The sequence below is a fragment of the Amblyomma maculatum genome, chromosome 1, assembly GCF_055883805.1.
Source record: "Amblyomma maculatum isolate TAMU_Amacu chromosome 1, ASM5588380v1, whole genome shotgun sequence".
NCBI lineage: Eukaryota > Metazoa > Arthropoda > Arachnida > Ixodida > Ixodidae > Amblyomma > Amblyomma maculatum.
The window spans coordinates 18,955,983-18,981,328 of NC_139344.1; the positions used below are offsets into that span (position 1 = coordinate 18,955,983).

Below are 25,346 nucleotides of genomic sequence, written 5' to 3' on the forward strand. Positions count from 1 at the left end.
AATGTAGGATAAACCCCACAACTCGCATTCACAATCAGCCGCTGTGAATACAAATAAAAGCGCTCGGCATAAATACAAAATGCAGCTCCAATCCAAATCAGTAGCTGTCAACGTGAAGTGGCAATCTTCATCAGGAAGTAGATTAAAATAATTTGGAGTGAACGCGGCGAAGTTTAGCCATGCAATATGGTACATCACGGATCGAGGAGTGCTACACAGATCACTTGCGTAGCAGCTCACTGCGCTTACATACACAGCGAAAAAACGGGTTTGAGGAACAGTTTACAAAGGTAAAACATCTACGCATGCTCCAACAAAGAAACGCGCAGGTACGTATGTTACCTGCGCACCCGCGCCCGCACTAGCACTAAAACAGTACCAAGATCCCATCACGCGTCGTAAAAAGGCCAAACTCGAGATATTCGCGACCTTTGATCTGGTAGACCGCTCTGGCGTAAAGGTGAATAAGTTTCAGCTTAGCCGTGACGAAGTATTTGCCACATATTCGATGAGCAGGCGTCGGTATCCAGCCTTGGCGCTCACCGCGGCGGCCCACCACTGTTTACGGCGACCATTGTCGGCAAGAAACCTATGCAAGCTTACTAAACTTCCTCTTGTGTGTCTTTCAACACGTCATATCGACGCGATTAGTCGGCATGGTGCTCTGCATTCCCCGGCAGCAGCAAGCCATCGCACAATCACGGTAGGCAAAGCGACTGAAGCGTGTTTTTGCCTACCACGCGAAAGTCACTAACGACGACAGCGCCACCGCATTTTTGTGACGTAGCCGGAGTGAAGGAGGTCTATAGCATAGAGTTTCTTACACTAACTAGAGGGAAAGCTGAGGGCGCTGCACTTCAGCCACCATGGGCGCGCTAAGAATCATGGGCCGGTGTGCTACTTGTTGCGGGACAGTCGGTTTTTCTCGGGTACGTGGAGTGGCGTTACTGCAATGTTTCTTTTTTGTTATCATCATCATCTGAAGGTGCGTACATAGACCGCGAAAGCCATAGTAGCGAAGGCGCAAAAGCAGACGTCGCCAATAAATGGTTTTTGTTTCCCGAAACGCCACTAAAAACTTCCTTAAGTGATTGCACAACGATAAATATTTTCATAACATTTTTTTTTGTTTCAAAGTGTGCCTATTAACTGTGAAATATTGGTATTTGTGCTGCTCAAAACTAAGCCAATAGGAGAAAGGGTCATCGCTTATATTGGATAAATCTCACACTGGCATTCTGTTTCTCTCTCTTTTTGCAATTTATAGTCACAATATTCAATCTTAGGACATTATTTACGGTAGAACAACGTTTATCTTTGCATTACTTTTAGCCAAAAGTTGAAGTTCTGCACTCGGTAGCTCTCCGGCCCATGATGCTTTGAGCGCCCATGGTGGCTGAACTGGCCGTCTGGAAACTCCATGTAAACTCCCATAGACGGCAGCCCAGCTTTCCCTCTAGGTAAGAGTAAGAAACTCTATGGTCTATAGGGAGCTTGCATGAAACGATGCATGCTGGGTATAATCCGCCATGATGTTGTCGCTGGCAGCAGACGGCGGGAAGCGCAGCCAGGCTGAATGGAGCGAATGCCTTGTCATTTTCGACGGTCCACCGAGCAAACAAGCGGCTTTTCATGCGCTGTCCTTACGTGCGTGCAAGATCTTGTAAGATATCAGTGAGGAACGTACGCGTCGACGCTGTGCCCGAAAAATCGGGCGCGCTGAAGAAAGGCAAAGCAGTGCGGCGCGGACCTGTCCACGCTAGGCGCAGACGACTGGCTGTACTATGCGTCTGGACCTGTGGCCGCCCGTCGACATTGCCGCATCGCCGACATTCATGACTTCTAGTTCTGGCGAGTAGTTTGATACTTTGCCGGACTAGCGTCGGTCTCCGAGTGTTGGCCCATGCGAGCCATTCGAGTCGGCAACGCTAGAGGGATCCTTTGCCTTACCGCACTCGTGCATACGTACTTTTGGAATTGTGAAGAACCCGCAGTCGGCCTGTCTGATCGCGCCAGCATCGTCTGCGCGCACTACGCGACCATGCAAACGAGTGTGAGTGACGTGCTGCGTCGTCTGCTGCCAGCGACAACATCATGGCGGATTACACCCAGCATGCACATGGCGGAAGTAGAATGCTGGCGAAGGCTGGGCCCAAAAGCGGTTTAGCGGTACCGCAGCATAGTCACAGGTCGGGGGGCCAACCACTCAGATTAGGAAATTATACTACTACAAATTAAAAAGTATCAATCAACATACACAGAATAGGCATTTTGATAACTTCGCTTTGGAATGAGGTAAGGTATTTTATAAAGACATTCAATTTTTTAAAAAAATCTTGCAACACTCTGATCGCCCCACCCCCTTGATTTTGCATTGGCCAGGCGGCGCTGCCAGAGGTAACCAAGGCAACGGAGATAACGAAGCTGACGAAGCACGAAACTGTTTCTTATCGCTGTCTGCTGCTCGTCTGCTGTGGTGCGGGCCTTGGTACGCCCGGGAAAGCGTAATTTAGTTCGCAGGTCTGAAAATGTCCCTTTTGCGAAGATTTCGACGTCCTTGCTGGTCGCTGCTCTGTCGCCGTTTGGTGAGATTTAATATCCCCCTGCAGCCGTGTTTTTTTGGTTTCGTCCCCTTCGTCGTGCGGGCAGTGCGAAGTCTTTTTGCAGCATTGTATTGCAGCGCTTAGCGTTTTATCGCAAGATGAGCCCGCACAAAGTGAGGAAGCGATGCTCTGTGGCACGTTGCGACAGCGTAGACTCAACCGTCGGGTGCTTACCGCTTCCCGGCTGACTTTCACCAATGAGCAGATCTGGAGGTTGCACATAGACTCAATGTATGCTTTAATGCTCCTGTGTTAAGCACGTTTGTTGATGCTAAAGCTGTCTGGACTCGTGCAACCTTGAAATAGCCTTGAAAACTGCTGTATACTTTCTGCCGAAGCATTTAAATGTGAAGAGTGATCCCAGTGCTCTATGCTCCTCGTATGTTTTGATGCACCTACTAATTCATGACATTTTTATTTCAACTGCAGCTGTCATAGCTTTGTTTTCTGTACATGCATGTTCCTTATCTGGTGATGTTTCGTGGCAGGCACTTCAAGCCTTTTCCATGCCTCGGCTGTGATCACATTGAGATGATAGCCCGCTTAAACAGCGCTACTGTTTGTGCTGTCTGCGACATGCATTTTTATTGTGATTTGTTGCTGTGTTTTATTGGTTGATGCAATACACTATGGATATGAAAACCATAATTGTTCACTTGGTACACTCTGTTGCAAACTGGGCACGACTGCCCCGTTGCACCAGTGTTTCTGGACCGCACATTACTGTGCTGAGGGAGAAAGTAAATGGCCAAATTACTTGCATGACTTGCAGCAGTATTTGTGTTATGAATTTGCATGCGTGGTCTCTATTTGGAAGTGTTGCTGCCTTTCTATGCCGCTACCTTTGCCAACCACTTTCATTGTGCCTGGAGCAACTGCTTATAAACAAGGGCGTAAATAACAAAAACTCGAGTTCTTTTAGATGGCAAAGGTTGGCGCGCGCTGAAAGGCAACAACCTTCAAAAGATGCAGGCTAGTCAATGCAACGCGGCGGTTTTTTTAAATTCACTTGTTTATAATTCGCGCCAAAGTAAACGTAAGCGTGACGTCATTTGACGTCACCGCCCCCCCCCCCCCCATTTTCATTCGTCGCTGGAGCTCATGAGCCGCCATGTTTTGTACGTATAGGCGTCTATGGAGCCTTCGCTACCATAATACATATACCTTGCATGCATGCATCGCTTCATGCAAGTTCCCTATAGACAAACGCCGTATTCACAAACAAATGGAGCGCTCGCGACCCCGCCGCAGACTGGGGGTGAAATGTATAGGCTTGCCACCCATGAGAATATGTGGAAGCGAAAGATTTCAAAGCCATTTTATGTCTTCACGGGGGCACCTATGATTTTGTTTTTGATATAGAGCAACTACAAACATCCTAGAAGAAACTGTGAAAATATGAAATGCCATTTCAAAGGCGGAGTATCTATATAACGCTGCGTGACTTATAGGGGTACGAGCTGGTAGGGCCCTTAGAAAACATGTAAACACAACTTACCGCAGTATCTTTCTTGTTTAGTACAGTACCAATGAAGGCTGCTTATCATTAAATGTTGGCGAGTGCTTTGAATAAATGTGTGACAAAGTATGCTGAGTCATTCCGCGGGTAATCTATCTTTAAACGCCGCTAAAATATGTGTTGTGAAGCCGTACATACCGCACACACGCTCGCTATGCGCTGGGTGCTTCTCCCAATCGCGGAAGCTTCTCGTATACAGCTGCCGTATGTACTAAATTTTCTTAATACCTTTTATTGAAAGTAAGCAGCCTATAGACAAAACTACATTCAAAAGGCATTTTTAAACTTCGAAAGGAAACGGTCCATTGTAGCGGACGGCGGCGCAGCCGACGCTCTATTCGATCGCAGACGACGCCGGCGACTGCGAATGACATTCGTATTAGCAGACGGACTGTTCGTCGTCTGCTGTTGTGCACGGTTCGTTTTTCGTGCCGAGCGATGACTGCTTTTAGCTTAAAAGCTTGTATCATTTGAGCGGCCGCCTTTAAAGGGGCCCAAAACAGCCTTAGCGATACAGTTTCCCTATGCCTATTATGTGAAAGAATGTCGATGTAAGATAACCTTCCCGCAAAAATTTTTTAAATGCGGCATTTGGAAGCAGAGTTATTTGCAATCAAATTTTGAATATCTGCGCCTTCGCGGCTTTCCTCCTCTTTTCAACTTTTTAGCGCGCGCAAAGGCTGGCCCTCCTCCAAGGCCTCGCCCACTGACACGTCACAACTGACGCATCTCCGCTTTTACTTTTTTTGCTTAGCGCCACACGCCGCAACTTCCGTTTTGTCGCGCTTGCTTGCCGACGCGCCGCCGGGGGCCTCTTGTCGTCTGCTTCATCGTCATTGCCCTTCGGCAAGAACTCGCAAGTTTTGTTGCCACGCTATACATCCCTGGCGTTGACCTCACCTTTGATTTTGTGTTACGTCGTGTGCGCGACGGGTGCAGAACAGTTCTGGGCTAGACTGGTCACTCTCTTGAGTTCGCGAAGGCAGTTATCGAAGCGCTGAATTGTTGTTGACGGGACATGAGCGGGAGGTTGTTACAGTGTGCAGTCCCTGGCTGCGAAGGTATTGCTAGTGACGGCAGGAAAAACATTCTGCATCAAGTGCTTCAAAACGCCAACCTCCGGAAACAGTGGCTACAGATCATCGGATAGCCAGCATCGGTGAAGACAGCGTTTATCTACGTTTGGTTTACCCGGATATGTGGTTCGCGATTTGGGGATCCCAACAAGACTGAGTCTGCGTGAAGGAGCGGTACCAACGCTGTTTCTTCCAACCCTGCCGGTAAGTGTAAAATGAAAAGATTGTGATAATATTAGCTTTAGACGCGTTATCACAGTACAGAGTGGATTGTTTTTTTGTTTTTTTTTTGTTTTGTTTTTTTTTTTAACTCAGGCGATCTTGCTCGGCGTTGTGGCATGCATATAGCAAGATTTGTCATGATCACTGTGAACTACACTGCTCAAAATAAACCAGTGGCGAGCTTACGATGGGATTTTATTTTTTTTTAATGTTATGCTAGTCGACCCCACGCACCAATGCACCCATATAAGCCGTATACTATCGTCGGGGTTCAGCAGCGGATTCTTCAGCGGCGTGTACTTGTGGGGGTCGAGTCCCATCTCGGTACTCATTCGCCGAAGTCGCTTTTCAAGCTCGGGGTCCATAATATCCGTACCGCAGCAAGGGCATGAGATGTTAGCGAAAGACTAGAAATTTAGACTCGAGATCGCAGAGAGCGGTCTTCCGGGCGTTGCGGAGGGAAACTTTCTCGTGCACCTTGCCCGAACCTTGAAACCTCCATGTTTAGGTTCCTCTTGCTTTTGACTATATGATGCCCCTTCGTGAAAGATAACGATCGATTGTAAAGAAAAAAAAAAAGAAGGAAGGGGATGAGGAGAAGGGGACTGCGTAGTTGTGCGCTGTCATGTAGTTTGTCAGCCGCGGTTCGGCGTCAGCTGACTGCAACGGCGAACACGCGCGCCGACAGGAAGCAAAAAAACTCTGTTCGGTGCCCGATTATTATCGCAGCATGACTCCCGCCCTGTAGCTTTTTTTTTTCTTTTTTCTTTTTTTAACGCCGTGTGGTGTTTGTACAGAGCGCACCCTCCCAGGTGAAAATTTTCTGCTGGTTTCCTGCTGGGATCCTGCTGGTTCCAGCAGTGCTGGGTTATTAGCACATTCCCAGCAGCTGCTGGAACCAGCAGCTGCTGGTTCCAGCAGCTGCTGGGAATGTGCTAATAACCCAGCACTGCTGGAACCAGTAGCTGCTGGGACCAGTAGCTGCTGGAACCAGTAGCTGCTGGGACCACTAGCTGCTGGGACCAGCAGCCACTGGGACCAGCAGCTATTGGAACCATTGGCTGCTAGGTTTCAACCGAGGGCTGCATATAGTCAGAATTTGGTGGATTGGTTCTCTGGGGGCTTGTCAGCCTACGAGAATTTGGTGCAGCGACTGCCTTGGACTGCACAAAGAAAATAATGGCAACAGCAGAGGTTTCAGTCATGACTCAGTTTAATTTTATTTTCCATGCCCATATAAATTCTGCAATCTGCATGGACACATTTTCCCTTCGAGACTGTGGTACTGCAGCAGGTGTGCTCCAGCTCCAACTCGGATGGTGCCATGAAGGTAGCTGCATGAAAAAAAAACAGACCAGAAAAGTATGCTACCAAAACCATGCTACTGCACATAAAATATGAATAATGGAAATTGAAAGCATCTACCCAAGAACCACATATTTGGTGCAAATCCACATGAGAACTGGTCAAGTGGGATGCAAACCACGTTTAGAGAAAATTTTCAATGAGCAGCGCTTCTACTAATGTGTGGATGGCTAGCTTTTGCATGTGCCTGTGCAGGCTGCACCAATGCCCACACGCACCCATGGCGTTTCATTCATTCAACCATGAGAACGCCACTCCTAGGAAAGTGTCTGCATTGCTTTAGGCAGATGCAACGTAACAACTGGTGTGGTATTGCCAGAAAGGTTAGATGAAATGAGGGGCTCGTTATGATACAATTTAAAGGAGCAAACAGTCTAGAAGTCCAAGGTAAACATTGGGGATAATTTTTCTTTTTAGGTTTGTTGTCGATGTTGATAAGAATGAGTGTTAAGATGATTTAGGGAGAAAGAATATTAAATGAAATGTGGAAGGAAAAACAATGCCGCTTTTCATGCAATATTATTTCTCCCAAAATCATCATGAGACTCATTCTTGTTAATAACAACAACCCTAAAAAAAAAATTATACCCAACGTTTACATTGGAGTCGTAGACTGTTCGCTCCTTTAAATTAAATCAGAGATGTCAGAGGTATACCCATTGCTAGCCAGACATGACTGTTTAGCGGCATATTCTTTTAACCTTGTTTGGTATGCCACTCGTCATACACCCATACCCTGCAAATGGATTGGCATGGAAAGACAGTCTAGTTAGTCTATTTGCAACGAACCGTATCGAATGTGTTTTAACTTGCACAGTGTGTTAACTTGCGATTAGACGTTCTTTGAATCCTTGGCTGTTCACCATTGTTCGTACAATGCGAAAAACAATCGGGCGACAAAGATATTTTACTTGCCGAAAATAGCACCAATGATACTTCGGCAAAATGATATGGCCTATTTTAAACTAGGGACGACAAAATTACCAGCTCACTTACTAGTCAATTACTAGTCACTCGACTAGTAAGCGGATCTCATCACTGCCGAACTGCGCTGGCAGTGGTGCGCGCTTGAGTCACAGTTCCCGCTTGCTTCACTGTTCTTTTCCTCTGTGCCTATAATAAGCTCTCGCAAATCCACTAAACGTTACACAACGCGAGGACTACAAAAAAAAAAAAAAAAAAAAAAGAAATGAGATGCACTTTTTTACTTACCAAACACACGCAGGTCCTAGGTCTTGCAGATGTCACATCACATTTCTCAGTCTTGACAGAAGTTGTTACACCACCTTGACCGGTTCAAACTTACGTAGATGTTTCAGGTAAAATGCCTTAAATAATTCATACTGACGACAACGTTTAAATATTGTAAAAAGCACAAAACACTCCTGCATTCGCAAACACGAGCCAGCACAGAACAGCTCACCAGTATATTCTAGGCACTGTAAGCTCACTATGTAAATGTCTAAACTTCGGAACGGCTTCTTTTGGCTTGTTGAGCGTCAACCGGAGACTGGTTACGATAGTGTTGTAAGCGCTGAAAATGCGCGTTTGTCACGTTACGAAAAAATACTCCTTAAATATTTCAAATTGTGCTAATATTACTATTTGTATACCATCTTACACGTAATTGTATTCGCTCTGCTCTGATCGTTGCACCAGATCGTTCGAAGGCGCATCGTCTGCTACGCTAGCAGATAATGGTGACAGCAGTAACAGCCTCGTGCATTGCGCCGTGATAAACAAATTCGTAAAGATCAGATAACATTTTTTGCATCTTTGATGTTTGCAATAGCTCATAGCGGTATAACACTGCGGCTACCGGCCGAAAAAAAAAAGCATAGCTTCTTTAAAAAGGTGTCTTTCGCAGCTACGGTGATATTTTGATCACGGAGCGGAAACATGGTGTAAAAACGGGTATATACTTTCCGTGCTACGTTTTTGTAGAATGAATGAGCTCGCGATAGGGCAATGCAACAAGTTCTCACGTGCGTAAATGAACTCCATTACATGCGTTTGTAAACTTGGGTGGGTTACTTGCTGGTTCCAGTAGCATTCCAGGAGGGAACCAGCAAAATTCTAAAACCAGCAAAGAAAACCAGCAAGCACCCTGCTGGAACCAGCAAAGCCAGCAGGTTGCCTGCTGAGACCAGCAGACGCTCACTGCTGGAACCAGCACAGCCAGCAGGTCGCCTGCTGGGACCAGTGGAAAACCAGCAGGTCGCCTGCTGGGACCAGTGGAAAACCAGCAAGCACCCTGCTGGAACCAGTACAACCAGCAAAAATCCAGCAGGCTACCTGCTGGTTCCAGCACAAACCAGCAGCTTCCAGCAAGAAACCAGCAGAAAATTTCCACCTGGGCTGAAATGTCGCGCGGATGGAGCCGCGTCCAAGTTTACCAACCGAGGCGGCCAGGAATTAGAAACACGTGAAAACCGAGATAGGCGTTGATAAGAAGAAAGAAAAGAAAGTCAGGAATGAAGAGATGGAAACAGAAAAAAAAAAAGTGCCAAGAGGCTTTACCCTTCAGCAGGAGGGGGGGGGGGGGGGGGGGTCGCGAATGAAACGTTATCACTCGCGTGAACTGGCTTAGTCGCTCAAAGTTGTGCCTCTTTATCCCTAAGCGATCAGCTGCCGATCGGAAGTGTAAGAGTTGGTTTTGACAGGAGCATAGACAGGAGTTAACACAACTTAACACAACTAGATTTTTCCTGCGGAAAGGGGGGGGGGATTAACCGCAACAAGGGAAGAGGACTTCTCCAAATGGCTCACCGACAGCAATAAGAGCAAGAGCCTTCTCCGGTTCCTAACGGAAAAGAATTTGCACGGGTTCTTATAATATGCCTTATGGCAAGCTTGCGTAATAAAAAAAGAAAAAACAGCGCGCGCATGCAGTAGTGCAACGATCGAGTGACAGTTCGGCACAATGTTACAAGTGGCTCACAAATGCACATTTATTTTTGTCCCAGCTTTTCCAGGAACAGCGGGTGCAGATCATCAGCCAGCTGGATGGAATGGAAGTGGACCTCGCAGGAGATGGGCGTTGCGACTCCCCGGGCTACAGCGCCAAGTACTGCACGTACAACGTTGTTATCATTCAGACTGACCATATTCTACAATGGGAAAAGGTAAGAATAGGAGAGGTAAGGCAATGCTGCGATATGAAAATTGGCAAGCTGCAATTCATATTAACTGTGTGAAGTCAGCTGCAGTGCCCAATAGTGTGAGCATGGGGCCTGGCCTCAACTTAACGAGTCTCAGTGCAGTCTTTAACAAAAGGCGACAATTTCTGCATATTATTAGGAGAAATTATTTTCAGCCTCACCAAGAGTGCCCTTGGCAAGTGATGCTTGCATGTCTATACATAAAAAGAATCAAATTAATCATTATACAATACAAACAATTGAATTACAAAATGTTTTATCGTTGCAAACCATTGGTGAAGAGAGGTACATTTGCTGACATATATTATTATGTAACGAGTTTTTAATTTCATCTTTCTACAGACCACCACCCAGCTATCTGGACATATTGCAAGAGCAGCAAATTGCCCATACAGCACTACTTTGATGCTTGGTGCATTACTAAAGATGCATGCAGTTGCTTGCTTTAATAATTAGGGCGAATACATGGTAATAACAATATTCTATACTGCATTTAAGAAGTTGGAAGCTGTGAGCAGGTCAAAGGGCCGTGAAGCAATAGAACCATGGATCCAGACAATCACAAGTCTATGTTGCTGCCCTGGGCCAGGGTAATGGTGACCTGATCATCAGCATGTAGCAGCCTGTTGAACCACATATGCGATAAGCGTGATGGCCATGATAGACCTTACATCAAATGCCTGCATTAGCTCCTTGCAAACAGGCAATGGATGAGCAGAGGTAATCTGTTTTGTATAGTTTTTTTTTTTTGTAAAGTTTTCACTTTGATGTTGTTTGGAAGGTGCACGGCTCACACTTGTGGCATTTGTCAACCAATGATAAATTTAAGAGATAGGTAATGCAAATAGAACTTCACAGAAAAAACTTCGTATACATTCGCACAGAACAGGAAGTTCACATATGACATAGCTGAGAAAGAAACCCTTAATGAAGTGAAGAAACAAAATAATGTAAATGTGAGTGCTGAGACTGCAAGATATTTTAATACTGAGGCAGCTTAGTTATAGTATGGAACACAAATACAATGGGATTTTCCATACTGTCCTATACTGACAATTTTAAAGAAGACAAAGTGTAGCATGTTTGCTCGACAACATCTTAGATTTCTTTTCACCGTAATATAGTAGTACAAGACCTGGGGTGTTTTTGAGAACATGATGCTAAAACTGTTTTCAGCTGCAATGCAGCAGCTGTAAGGAGGTTCAGCATCTACGATTGACTAGAACACACACCAACACTGCAACTCATCAGCCAAATATTTATATATATTTTTTTATGTATATATTTTTAACAGATTCATGTGCTTTCAAGAAGCTGAACTCCATTCTGAAGAACTCCCAGTTTTTGATTGACACTCGACAACTGTCTCCCAAAACCCAAACATCTTCCCTTGAATCTTTTCACAACTTTGTCATCAAGTTTGCTCCCAAATCAATTGCATACTCGGATGGTGGGATGCAAGTAAGGTTTGTTGAATGAAAGAGAAGACTAAGACATTATTTTTCCCTCCAGTGTGACTATGTAGTCCAACTTTTCTGCAAGGCATGTGCAAACAATAAGTCCTTGCATGAAGCTTTTAATGTATATACATAATATTGTCATTATAAAAGGAACAGAGACCATAGGAAATAGAACAAAGTGCGAAAAAGAAAACCAGAAGTTCATATCATTTGTTCCATTTCCTTTCGCTCCTTTTGATTCTTCAACTTGCTAAGCAGCCCATTGGAACTTGCAACTAAGCAGATTGCTTTTAGTTCGTGCTATGGAATAGCCCTGGAGGGCTGAAAAATTGCTTTGTGACCAATTTCAAGCACCTCAAAACAGTCATTCTCATGGTCTAGTGCTGAGGTTTAGAGAAAAAAAGTTCAAAGGTTTTTTTTTTGTTTTTTTTTAATGTGAGGAGGGGGAAGCTGCTGTGTTACTGGGCACATTTGGTGTCTTCTTTTTATGGAAGTTGGGCTTGACTTCAGTCTCTTTAGTGCAGTGCTTGATCTGGAGCTCTCATGTTATCAGGCCAGGTAAAATGACACCCTACAATTGCGATTCACAGGAGTCGATCCTAACATCTGCCAAAAAAAAGTGCCCAACACGTAACTCAATCACAACTTCTGCATAAAGTAGGCACTCAATGCACCTTATGAGCCAGCTGCCACAATACTTCCATCCTGATAGTAAATACACTGCTGTAAAATTAGCTGAACTTATTTTGTGTCTTTCTTTTCGAAACTTGGAACACTTCCATGTGAAAGGTAGTTATCATACATTTGGAGGAGACTGCAGTGCACACTTCTGACATTCAAGGATGCTTCATATAATATGGTAAAAACATATTTGGTAGAATGGTAGCAGTAGCCATTCTGTAATCCCCTTCCATGGAAAAAGTGAGACAGGAGGCTATAGACGTACTGCACAGGCCACCAAGGGTCCTCATTGAAAGTCATTGCTGTTATATTAGAATAGGCAGATGGGATGAGATAAAGAACAGTGCACCAGGAATACATACAGACAGAAATGACATGAGCTGAGACACTGCAATGACACAAAGTTGAGGGCAAGCATAGAGGGCTGGCTGGAAAAACACCTCGTCTCTCTTTGTGCTCCTCATCTTAGTGCAGTCCCAAAGAACTGGAAGTTATCAGCGCAAGTTTCCGACCCCTTTAGAACCATCTCGAATGTCCCGAAGCTAATGTATTGAAACTGAAAGAATGCTCAAGGTTCACTTGATCACTTGGACTAATAATGATCCCTAGAATACAACAGCAGGGAGAACACGGGTGATCCACGATATGAAGTTGTATAGCCCATGTCATACATTCATTTTGCTGCTTGAAGATCATTGCATCACATTCTTAATTTGATATAAAGGTGCTGGATATAGAAGCTAAATAGAAGCAATCTCTGCTGCAGTGATGTGAATATAATGCATAAAGGTTTCTTATAGTAGCCTCTACTTGGCATAATTTTGCTACTACGCAACAAGAAACACATTTTTTTCCAAAGTATGAGAAATTCATTCATATTTACCTTCTTTTTAGGTCACATCTGGCTGTTATTCATTTCAATGAAAATTCTTCTAAGCTCCAGGCAAAGAAAAAGAAAGGAGAGGACGGCTGGAAAGTGAAAATGGCAAAATCAAGAAAAGGCCATTTCAGTGCCGCTCCAGTGAAAATGGAGCATACTTTTTGTAAGTTAAAACTTTGTTTTACTTATATTATTACACAAAAAACTAAGTGAACTGTTGTAATCACGATGACTATTTCACGCAGCGTACGTCCAGAGGCTCCTCCAGGATGCGGAAAAACCGTCTCAAGGCTCTTCACACACAGACACAGCTGCAAGCATAGCTTCAGAGCGCCACCTTATGACTGATGCCTATGAAAGACCGTCAAAAGAAGAACTAATTGCTGCACACAGGCACAGATTTGTGCTTCATCATGACTATTCAATTGCACAGCACAACTGTCAGTATACTTAACCCAAATGCTCAACAGACTGGCATCAGCGAGGCACAGCATTGGCCGCTGGAGCCAAAACAATTGTTTCAATATGTTTGCTGCGACTAACAATAACTGGAGCGCAGTTTCATGTGGCTTTTTTTGTCGTAGTGAGTGCAGTCTTGTACCCATGTCTGTGTGTTTCGCTTCTGGCTGCGGCCAAGCAAACGTGCACACAAAACATGTTGCTGTTTGCTTATCCCGGCAACTCAACATGGTGTGCGACCGCTTGCAGGCCCTTCAAGTATTGAATCAAAGCTGCCGCTTGAAACAAAAAGAAAAGACAGAGCAACTGTGGGTTCAGGGTGTGTGTAAAGCTAGATAGCGAATAATTATGCCGATCAGAGTTGTTCAGATTCTTGAGGTCAAGCTGGAAGTAAATGGAAGTAATTAAAGTGAGCCGACTTCACAAGTGACCATGTCACATCTCTCTTTTCACAGGCTCGCTGTTCCGCATCCGTTAAGGTCCACAGTTTACAAGACAACAGTGTACTTGCGCTTATTATTATTATTATGTGCGCGATATAATACTGTGTTCTTAGCGGTAATTTATACTGCTGAGCGACTAAGAAAGCACAACGCTTCGCTGCGGAGAGGTTTTTTTTTTTTTTTTAATAACGTCAATGGTTTACCCTCAGGACATAATGGAATATGCTCTAGGACTTATCTAGAGAAATTCTGTAGGCCTTCTCTCGAAATAAAGTTGTTTTCTTTGTTTCTTCGGTGCCTCCTCATCACTGCACGTCATGTGAAACCTTGCAAGGGGCAGATACAGCATGCGAATGCTAATACGTGTTTACCGCGGCGTCTTGTATCTCACCGGCCTAACCGCTCAGTAGTGGTGAAACTGCACACGGAGCTTTGATATTGCGGTAACTTTTATTTGCTCGCAGTAAGTTAGGTAAGGGCGCTTAATTCGCTGCTGCTGCGTACAATGCGAACCCGCAATCTGCGCCAGTATCGGGGGCCGAAAGCTGCCAACGCCGGCACATGATACCACGGGTTCGCGCATCGCGCACGGCCAAGCCAGGTAGGTACAGTTGTCTTAGCTAATTTACTATAAGGCAAATGTTTATAACCTACAAACTTACTACGAGGCAAAATGCAACCTCCGTGAGTAGTTTCACGCAATCAAGTCAACGGTTAAGACGGTAGGATTTTAATAGCCGCCACAGTAACGATGCATCACAACAATGACTAACTCATTGCACCTGTGAAACCGTCGCTTATCTGTGCGCTATGTTCAACCTAGTAAACACATTACTTACCAGCGTATGTTGTCGCCTTGACTTGATCCGAGGTGCGTATTTTGGTTTGGTGGACACAGGAACGGAGCAGCGGTTGCCTCCGAAATTTTGCTGCACTACGTAAGGCGCAGTGGATTGGGACCCGACATTTAAAGCACCGACTTAATGTTGTAAACCTGTAAGCCGACTTCGAAGTTCATTTCGCATGGGTGACACAAGAAACGAGAACATTCACAGGCGGAAAGTGCCCCGCAAGTACACTGCAAGGAACTGAAACGAGATCGCCGCTCGCGACCGCGCCGCGATTGCCGTGGTGCCTGCGCGAAGGGCAAAGATGCGCGCGTGCGCGCGCGAGACCGGAAGTGCAGGAAAAAAAAGCTTTGAAAAAATGTTTCTGTCTACAAAACATCCTAATTTTCTTTCCTGATAATTAAAAGTTAAGCGTATTTCGATTTTTCTGGCATAAGCGATAGTTTAATGGCTGTGTGACGTCGCAAAGAAGCAGACCAATAGTCATTCGAAAACGCATGCACGTAGCAGCGTTGCACAGAGGAGAAGGAGGACTGGCAAAAGTCGAAGGAAAGAACGCGCCAACTTTCGAATGAGATTGTGGGACCTGCACTGCACGTAGACGTGTATTATTGCGTTCAAATGTGTATCGCAGCATAATCTAGCGACTGAGATAGTTTGTGAGGAGTGCTCGGGAGGTGTTTGTGGGCCCCTTTAAGCATTGAACCAATGTGGCAGGCCTCTTCAGCACAGAGGACCAGAAGAACGAAGAGAAAACCATGAAAAATGAGCAAGGACTGCACTGTGCAAAGAAAAACCGCACCTCCCAGAGTATCCCCCCTTTACACCAACAAAGATTTTTTCTCTTCCTTCCCACAAATTCTGGTGGCGAGGTGATGGTAACTGAGCACTAGACACACAGCTCACCAGAGGGGGCAAGATAGGCCGGCCAAAGCTCCTGATGCAAGAGACGTACGGCCGCCGATGCTCCTGCTCCACATTTGCCATGGTTGACCTGCAGTGGGACGGGAAGGAGGTGTTAAAGACAAGCACGAAAGGCCAAGCTAAATCAAAAACAAGCCAAGGAAAGGCCGAGACACAGCATGAAATAAGTATCAGGTTGAACAAAAGCTTGTGGGGCGAGGTGATGCATAATACCCAGAAACGGCGGCGCAATAAAGACAAACACAGCACAGGCGCACACTACCAGCTGTAATGCAGAACGCAGCCCGAACATCACTCTTTTACACCCAAGCAAAACTTTCTCCTCTACTTCCAAGCAGAGAAAAGTTATTTTAAAATTTTTTTTTTAAATTATAAATTATTTAAAATTTATTGTCTAGGCAACAATAAACATTAGCAGCCTTCACATCCAAGGTAGTTTGTGCATAAATGGCGGAAGGTGTATCTGTCTTGTTCGCACGATGTGAGCGGACTTGGTCTTGAATGTGAAGATTGCTAACATTTATTGTTAGCCAGACATATCTGCTTGGAAAAGAAGAGGTGTGCAAGTGTGATCTACTTAGGAATAGAAGAGGAAGTTTAGCTTCCGTTTTTTTATTACAGTTGGTAGTCTGTGCCAGTGTTGTGTTTTGCTCTTCGTGCTTGTCTTCGTTGTGCCGCTGTTTCTTTGTATGAAGTTGAACCTTTCACCAGTGACTTCTAATGCATCCCCCAGGGTGAGGCTACAGTAGGATAAAATTAGTAAACATGGCAAATTTTTGGATGAATGTTCTTTCTTATTTCAAACTGTGCTCAAGACAACACACAAGAGAAATGAAATGGAATTCACCTAGAGCAGCTGAATATTTCTACATTTTTTTTCATCATGCCATTTTGGTTTCAACAGCTCAATGACATTTGTCATGCCACATTGACCAATAGACAGCATGACATTCAACTCATATGGTATTATTAATATTATCAACTTGTTAAAAGTGTTCATCTTCTAGCAGTATTGATGGAATTATTTCCAAAGTTTTGAAAAACACTAAACATGTTTACAGTTTTATTCTTTCACAGCAGTCTTTTGATACTGGCTCCATGCCATTTGAAAGGCGAATTGGGATGGTCATTCCAGTCTTCAAGAAAGATGACCGATCATTTCCAGGTAATTACCAATGCATTTCGCTAACTAGTGGATGCTCTAAAATCATGGAAAAAGTCATATACTCTAATGCTGCTACTTTTCTAACGTCTGTCAACTTCTTCCATCCAAACCAGCATGGATTCTGGGAGGGCACTCATGTGAAACCTAATTAGCTTTGTTCCTGCATGATATTCATTCCAATCTTGACCACAATATCCCAATTGATGCATTAATCTAGACTTCGAGAAAGCATTTGATAAAGTACCCTGTTCCCACATCTTGCTCAAACTGTCCCTTTAAAATCTTCATCCACTTGTCTTCAACTGGATCCGAAGCTTTTTAGCAGACCGCATGCAATTTGTATTCGCTAATGGCTTCTCGTCAGCTCACTCGAATGTTCTTTTAGGAGTACGTAAAGGGGTAGTCCTGGGCCCTTTCATCATCATCATCAGCCTGACTAAACACACTGCAGGGCGAAGGCCTCTCCCATATTTCTCCACTTAACCCGGTTCTGTGCTAGCTGCATCCACTTGACCCCTGCGAACTTCTTAAAGGGGCCCAAAACAGCCTTAGCGATACAGTTTCCCTATGCCTAGTATGTGAAAGAATGTCGATGTAAGATAACCTTCCCGCAAAAATTTTTTAAATGCGGCATTTGGAAGCAGAGTTATTTGCAATCAAATTTTGAATATCTGCGCCTTCGCGGCTTTCCTCCTCTTTCCAACTTTTTAGCGCGCGCAAAGGCTGGCCCTCCTCCAAGGCCTCGCCCACTGACACGTCACAACTGACGCATCTGCGCTTTTACTTTTTTTGCTTAGCGCCACACGCCGCAACTTCCGTTTTGTCGCGCTTGCTTGCCGACGCGCCGCCGGGGGCCTCTTGTCGTCTGCTTCATCGTCATTGCCCTTCGGCAAGAACTCGCAAGTTTTGTTGCCACGCTATACATCCCTGGCATTGACCTCACCTTTGATTTTGTGTTACGTCGTGTGCGCGACGGGTGCAGAACAGTTCTGGGCTAGACTGGTCACTCTCTTGAGTTCGCGAAGGCAGTTATCGAAGCGCTGAGTTGTTGTTGACGGGACATGAGCGGGAGGTTGTTACAGTGTGCAGTCCCTGGCTGCGAAGGTATTGCTAGTGACGGCAGGAAAAACATTCTGCATCAAGTGCTTCAAAACGCCAACCTCCGGAAACAGTGGCTACAGATCATCGGATAGCCAGCATCGGTGAAGACAGCGTTTATCTACGTTTGGTTTACCCGGATATGTGGTTCGCGATTTGGGGATCCCAACAAGACTGAGTCTGCGTGAAGGAGCGGTACCAACGCTGTTTCTTCCAACCCTGCCGGTAAGTGTAAAACGAAAAGATTGTGATAATATTAGCTTTAGACGCGTTATCACAGTACAGAGTGGATTGTTTTTTTTTTTTTTTTTTTTTTTTTAACTCAGGCGATCTTGCTCGGCGTTGTGGCATGCATATAGCAAGATTTGTCATGATCACTGTGAACTACACTGCTCAAAATAAACCAGTGGCGCGCTTACGATGGGATTTTATTTTTTTTTTAATGTTATGCTAGTCGACCCCACGCACCAATGCACCCATATAAGCCGTATACTATCGTCGGGGTTCAGCAGCGGATTCTTCAGCGGCGTGTACTTGTGGGGGTCGAGTCCCATCTCGGTACTCATTCGCCGAAGTCGCTTTTCAAGCTCGGGGTCCATAATATCCGTACCGCAGCAAGGGCATGAGATGTTAGCGAAAGACTAGAAATTTAGAATCGAGATCGCAGAGAGCGGTCTTCCGGGCGTTGCGGAGGGAAACTTTCTCGTGCACCTTGCCCGAACCTTGAAACCTCCGTGTTTAGGTTCCTTTTGCTTTTGACTATATGATGCCCCTTCGTGAAAGATAACGATCGATTGTAAAGAAAAAAAAAAGAAGGAAGGGGATGAGGAGAAGGGGACTGCGTAGTTGTGCGCTGTGGTGTAGTTTGTCAGCCGCGGTTCGGCGTCAGCTGACTGCAACGGCGAACACGCGCGCCGACAGGAAGCAAAAAAACTCTGTTCGGTGCCCGATTATTATCGCAGCATGACTCCCGCCCTGTAGCTTTTTTTTTTCTTTTTTCTTTTTTTAACGCCGTGTGGTGTTTGTACAGAGCGCACCCTGAAATGTCGCGCGGATGGAGCCGCGTCCAAGTTTACCAACCGAGGCGGCCAGGAATTAGAAACACGTGAAAACCGAGATAGGCGTTGATAAGAAGAAAGAAAAGAAAGTCAGGAATGAAGAGATGGAAACAGAAAAAAAAAAAGTGCCAAGAGGCTTTACCCTTCAGCAGGAGGGGGGGGGGGGGGGTCGCGAATGAAACGTTATCACTCGCGTGAACTGGCTTAGTCGCTCAAAGTTGTGCCTCTTTATCCCTAAGCGATCAGCTGCCGATCGGAAGTGTAAGAGTTGGTTTTGACAGGAGCATAGACAGGAGTTAACAAAACTTAACACAACTAGATTTTTCCTGCGGAAAGGGGGGGGGGTGGATTAACCGCAACAAGGGAAGAGGACTTCTCCAAATGGCTCACCGACAGCAATAAGAGCAAGAGCCTTCTCCGGTTCCTAACGGAAAAGAATTTGCACGGGTTCTTATAATATGCCTTATGGCAAGCTTGCGTAATAAAAAAAGAAAGAACAGCGCGCGCATGCAGTAGTGCAACGATCGAGTGACACAGTTCGGCACAATGTTACAAGTGGCTCACAAATGCACATTTATTTTTGTCCCAGCTTTTCCAGGAACAGCGGGTGCAGATCATCAGCCAGCTGGATGGAATGGAAGTGGACCTCGCAGGAGATGGGCGTTGCGACTCCCCGGGCTACAGCGCCAAGTACTGCACGTACAACGTTGTTATCATTCAGACTGACCATATTCTACAATGGGAAAAGGTAAGAATAGGAGAGGTAAGGCAATGCTGCGATATGAAAATTGGCAAGCTGCAATTCATATTAACTGTGTGAAGTCAGCTGCAGTGCCCAATAGTGTGAGCATGGGGCCTGGCCTCAACTTAACGAGTCTCAGTGCAGTCTTTAACAAAAGGCGACAATTTCTGCATATTATTAGGAGAAATTATTTTCAGCCTCACCAAGAGTGCCCTTGGCAAGTGCTGCTTGCATGTCTATACATAAAAAGAATCAAATTAATCATTATACAATACAAACAATTGAATTACAAAATGTTTTATCGTTGCAAACCATTGGTGAAGAGAGGTACATTTGCTGACATATATTATTATGTAATGAGTTTTTAATTTCATCTTTCTACAGACCACCACCCAGCTATCTGGACATATTGCAAGAGCAGCAAATTGCCCATACAGCACTACTTTGATGCTTGGTGCATTACTAAAGATGCATGCAGTTGCTTGCTTTAATAATTAGGGCGAATACATGGTAATAACAATATTCTATACTGCATTTAAGAAGTTGGAAGCTGTGAGCAGGTCAAAGGGCCGTGAAGCAATAGAACCATGGATCCAGACAATCACAAGTCTATGTTGCTGCCCTGGGCCAGGGTAATGGTGACCTGATCATCAGCATGTAGCAGCCTGTTGAACCACATATGCGATAAGCGTGATGGCCATGATAGACCATACATCAAATGCCTGCATTAGCTCCTTGCAAACAGGCAATGGATGAGCAGAGGTAATCTGTTTTGTATAGTTTTTTTTTTGTAAAGTTTTCACTTTGATGTTGTTTGGAAGGTGCACGGCTCACACTTGTGGCATTTGTCAACCAATGATAAATTTAAGAGATAGGTAATGCAAATAGAACTTCACAGAAAAAACTTTGTATACATTCGCACAGAACAGGAAGTTCACATATGACATAGCTGAGAAAGAAACCCTTAATGAAGTGAAGAAACAAAATAATGTAAATGTGAGTGCTGAGACTGCAAGATATTTTAATACTGAGGCAGCTTAGTTATAGTATGGAACACAAATACAATGGGATTTTCCATACTGTCCTATACTGACAATTTTAAAGAAGACAAAGTGTAGCATGTTTGCTCGACAACATCTTAGATTTCTTTTCACCGTAATATAGTAGTACAAGACCTGGGGTGTTTTTGAGAATATGATGCTAAAACTGTTTTCAGCTGCAATGCAGCAGCTGTAAGGAGGTTCAGCATCTACGATTGACTAGAACACACACCAACACTGCAACTCATCAGCCAAATATTTATATATATTTTTTTATGTATATATTTTTAACAGATTCATGTGCTTTCAAGAAGCTGAACTCCATTCTGAAGAACTCCCAGTTTTTGATTGACACTCGACAACTGTCTCCCAAAACCCAAACATCTTCCCTTGAATCTTTTCACAACTTTGTCATCAAGTTTGCTCCCAAATCAATTGCATACTCGGATGGTGGGATGCAAGTAAGGTTTGTTGAATGAAAGAGAAGACTAAGACATTATTTTTCCCTCCAGTGTGACTATGTAGTCCAACTTTTCTGCAAGGCATGTGCAAACAATAAGTCCTTGCATGAAGCTTTTAATGTATGTACATAATATTGTCATTATAAAAGGAACAGAGACCATAGGAAATAGAACACAGTGCGAAAAAGAAAACCAGAAGTTCATATCATTTGTTCCATTTCCTTTCGCTCCTTTTGATTCTTCAACTTGCTAAGCAGCCCATTGGAACTTGCAACTAAGCAGATTGCTTTTAGTTCGTGCTATGGAATAGCCCTGGAGGGCTGAAAAATTGCTTTGTGACCAATTTCAAGCACCTCAAAACAGTCATTCTCATGGTCTAGTGCTGAGGTTTAGAGAAAAAAAGTTCAAAGGTTTTTTTTTTTGTTTTTTTTAATGTGAGGAGGGGGAAGCTGCTGTGTTACTGGGCGCATTTGGTGTCTTCTTTTTATGGAAGTTGGGCTTGACTTCAGTCTCTTTAGTGCAGTGCTTGATCTGGAGCTCTCATGTTATCAGGCCAGGTAAAATGACACCCTACAATTGCGATTCACAGGAGTCGATCCTAACATCTGCCAAAAAAAAGTGCCCAACACGTAACTCAATCACAACTTCTGCATAAAGTAGGCACTCAATGCACCTTATGAGCCAGCTGCCACAATACTTCCATCCTGATAGTAAATACACTGCTGTAAAATTAGCTGAACTTATTTTGTGTCTTTCTTTTCGAAACTTGGAACACTTCCATGTGAAAGGTAGTTATCATACATTTGGAGGAGACTGCAGTGCACACTTCTGACATTCAAGGATGCTTCATATAATATGGTAAAAACATATTCGGTAGAATGGTAGCAGTAGCCATTCTGTAATCCCCTTCCATGGAAAAAGTGAGACAGGAGGCTATAGACGTACTGCACAGGCCACCAAGGGTCCTCATTGAAAGTCATTGCTGTTATATTAGAATAGGCAGATGGGATGAGATAAAGAACAGTGCACCAGGAATACATACAGACAGAAATGACATGAGCTGAGACACTGCAATGACACAAAGTTGAGGGCAAGCATGGAGGGCTGGCTGGAAAAACACCTCGTCTCTCTTTTGTGCTCCTCATCTTAGTGCAGTCTCAAAGAACTGGAAGTTATCAGCGCAAGTTTCCGACCCCTCTAGAACCATCTCGAATGTCCCGAAGCTAATGTATTGAAACTGAAAGAATGCTCAAGGTTCACTTGATCACTTGGACTAATAATGATCCCTAGAATACAACAGCAGGGAGAACACGGGTGATCCACGATATGAAGTTGTATAGCCCATGTCATACATTCATTTTGCTGCTTGAAGATCATTGCATCACATTCTTAATTTGATATAAAGGTGCTGGATATAGAAGCTAAATAGAAGCAATCTCTACTGCAGTGATGTGAATATAATGCATAATGGTTTCTTATAGTAGCCTCTACTTGGCATAATTTTGCTAGTACGCAACAAGAAACATTTTTTTCCAAAGTATGAGAAATTCATTCATATTTACCTTCTTTTTAGGTCACATCTGGCTGTTATTCATTTCAATGAAAATTCTTCTAAGCTCCAGGCAAAGAAAAAGAAAGGAGAGGACGGCTGGAAAGTGAAAATGGCAAAATCAAGAAAAGGCCATTTCAGTGCCGCTCCAGTGAAAATGGAGCATACTTTTTGTAAGTTAAAACTTTGTTTTACTTATATTATTACACAAAAAACTAAGTGAACTGTTGTAATCACGATGACTATTTCACGCAGCGTACGTCCAGAGGCTCCTCCAGGATGCGGAAAAACGGTCTCAGGGCTCTTCACACACAGACACAGCTGCAAGCATAGCTTCAGAGCGCCACCTTATGACTGATGCCTATGAAAGACCGTCAAAAGAAGAACTAATTGCTGCACACAGGCACAGATTTGTGCTTCATAATGACTATTCAATTGCACAGCACAACTGTCAGTATACTTAACCCAAATGCTCAACAGACTGGCATCAGCGAGGCACAGCATTGGCCGCTGGAGCCAAAACAATTGTTTCAATATGTTTGCTGCGACTAACAATAACTGGAGCGCAGTTTCATATGGCTTTTTTTGTCGTAGTGAGTGCAGTCTTGTGCCCATGTCTGTGTGTTTCGCTTCTGGCTGCGGCCAAGCAAACGTGCACACAAAACATGTTGCTGTTTGCTTATCCCGGCAACTCAACATGGTGTGCGACCGCTTGCAGGCCCTTCAAGTATTGAATCAAAGCTGCCGCTTGAAACAAAAAGAAAAGACAGAGCAACTGTGGGTTCAGGGTGTGTGTAAAGCTAGATAGCGAATAATTATGCCGATCAGAGTTGTTCAGCTTCTTGAGGTCAAGCTGGAAGTAAATGGAAGTAATTAAAGTGAGCCGACTTCACAAGTGACCATGTCACATCTCTCTTTTCACAGGCTCGCTGTTCCGCATCCGTTAAGGTCCACAGTTTACAAGACAACAGTGTACTTGCGCTTATTATTATTATTATGTGCGCGATATAATACTGTGTTCTTAGCGGTAATTTATACTGCTGAGCGACTAAGAAAGCACAACGCTTCGCTGCGGAGAGGTTTTTTTTTTTTTTTTTTTTTTTAATAACGTCAATTGTTTACCCTCAGGACATAATGGAATATGCTCTAGGACTTATCTAGAGAAATTCTGTAGGCCTTCTCTCGAAATAAAGTTGTTTTCTTTGTTTCTTCGGTGCCTCCTCATCACTGCACGTCATGTGAAACCTTGCAAGGGGCAGGTACAGCATGCGAATGCTAATACGTGTTTACCGCGGCGTCTTGTATCTCACCGGCCTAACCGCTCAGTAGTGGTGAAACTGCACACGGAGCTTTGATATTGCGGTAACTTTTATTTGCTCGCAGTAAGTTAGGTAAGGGCGCTTAATTCGCTGCTGCTGCGTACAATGCGAACCCGCAATCTGCGCCAGTATCGGGGGCCGAAAGCTGCCAACGCCGGCACATGATACCACGGGTTCGCGCATCGCGCACGGCCAAGCCAGGTAGGTACAGTTGTCTTAGCTAATTTACTATAAGGCAAATGTTTATAACCTACAAACTTACTACGAGGCAAAATGCAACCTCCGTGAGTAGTTTCACGCAATCAAGTCAACGGTTAAGACGGTAGGATTTTAATAGCCGCCACAGTAACGATGCATCACAACAATGGCTAACTCATTGCACCTGTGAAACCGTCGCTTATCTGTGCGCTATGTTCAACCTAGTAAACACATTACTTACCAGCGTATGTTGTCGCCTTGACTTGATCCGAGGTGCGTATTTTGGTTTGGTGGACACAGGAACGGAGCAGCGGTTGCCTCCGAAATTTTGCTGCACTACGTAAGGCGCAGTGGATTGGGGCCCGACATTTAAAGCACCGACTTAATGTTGTAAACCTGTAAGCCGACTTCGAAGTTCATTTCGCATGGGTGACACAAGAAACGAGAACATTCACAGGCGGAAAGTGCCCCGCAAGTACACTGCAAGGAACTGAAACGAGATCGCCGCTCGCGACCGCGCCGCGATTGCCGTGGTGCCTGCGCGAAGGGCAAAGATGCGCGCGTGCGCGCGCGAGACCGGAAGTGCAGGAAAAAAAAGCTTTGAAAAAATGTTTCTGTCTACAAAACATCCTAATTTTCTTTCCTGATAATTAAAAGTTAAGCGTATTTCGATTTTTCTGGCATAAGCGATAGTTTAATGGCTGTGTGACGTCGCAAAGAAGCAGACCAATAGTCATTCGAAAACGCATGCACGTAGCAGCGTTGCACAGAGGAGGAGGAGGACTGGCAAAAGTCGAAGGAAAGAACGTGCCAACTTTCGAATGAGATTGTGGGACCTGCACTGCACGTAGACGTGTATTATTGCGTTCAAATGTGTATCGCAGCATAATCTAGCGACTGAGATAGTTTGTGAGGAGTGCTCGGGAGGTGTTTGTGGGCCCCTTTAACCACATCCGCCCACTTAACTTTCTGCCGCCCCCTGCTACACTTTCCTTCCCTTGCAATCCAGTTTGTTACTTTAAGCGAGCATCGGTTATCCCCTCTTCGCACTACATGTCCTGCCCATGCCCATTTC

General features: G+C 44.6%; 2 long non-coding RNA genes across 2 annotated transcripts; both read right to left on the bottom strand.

Moving 5' to 3' along the window:
• Positions 1-9,712: 9,712 nt before the first annotated feature.
• LOC146201892 (uncharacterized) lies at positions 9,713-15,268 on the bottom strand. The gene is made up of 3 exons (XR_014701836.1): positions 14,709-15,268; positions 12,971-13,056; positions 9,713-9,855 (listed from the first exon to the last, which is right to left on the bottom strand). It is a non-coding gene; the product is annotated as an uncharacterized LOC146201892 (long non-coding RNA).
• Positions 15,269-19,469: 4,201 nt separating this feature from the next.
• On the bottom strand, positions 19,470-25,049 carry LOC146201893 (uncharacterized). Its single transcript, XR_014701837.1, has 3 exons — positions 24,513-25,049; positions 22,768-22,853; positions 19,470-19,655 (listed from the first exon to the last, which is right to left on the bottom strand). It is a non-coding gene; the product is annotated as an uncharacterized LOC146201893 (long non-coding RNA).
• Between the last annotated feature and the right edge of the window lie 297 nt (positions 25,050-25,346).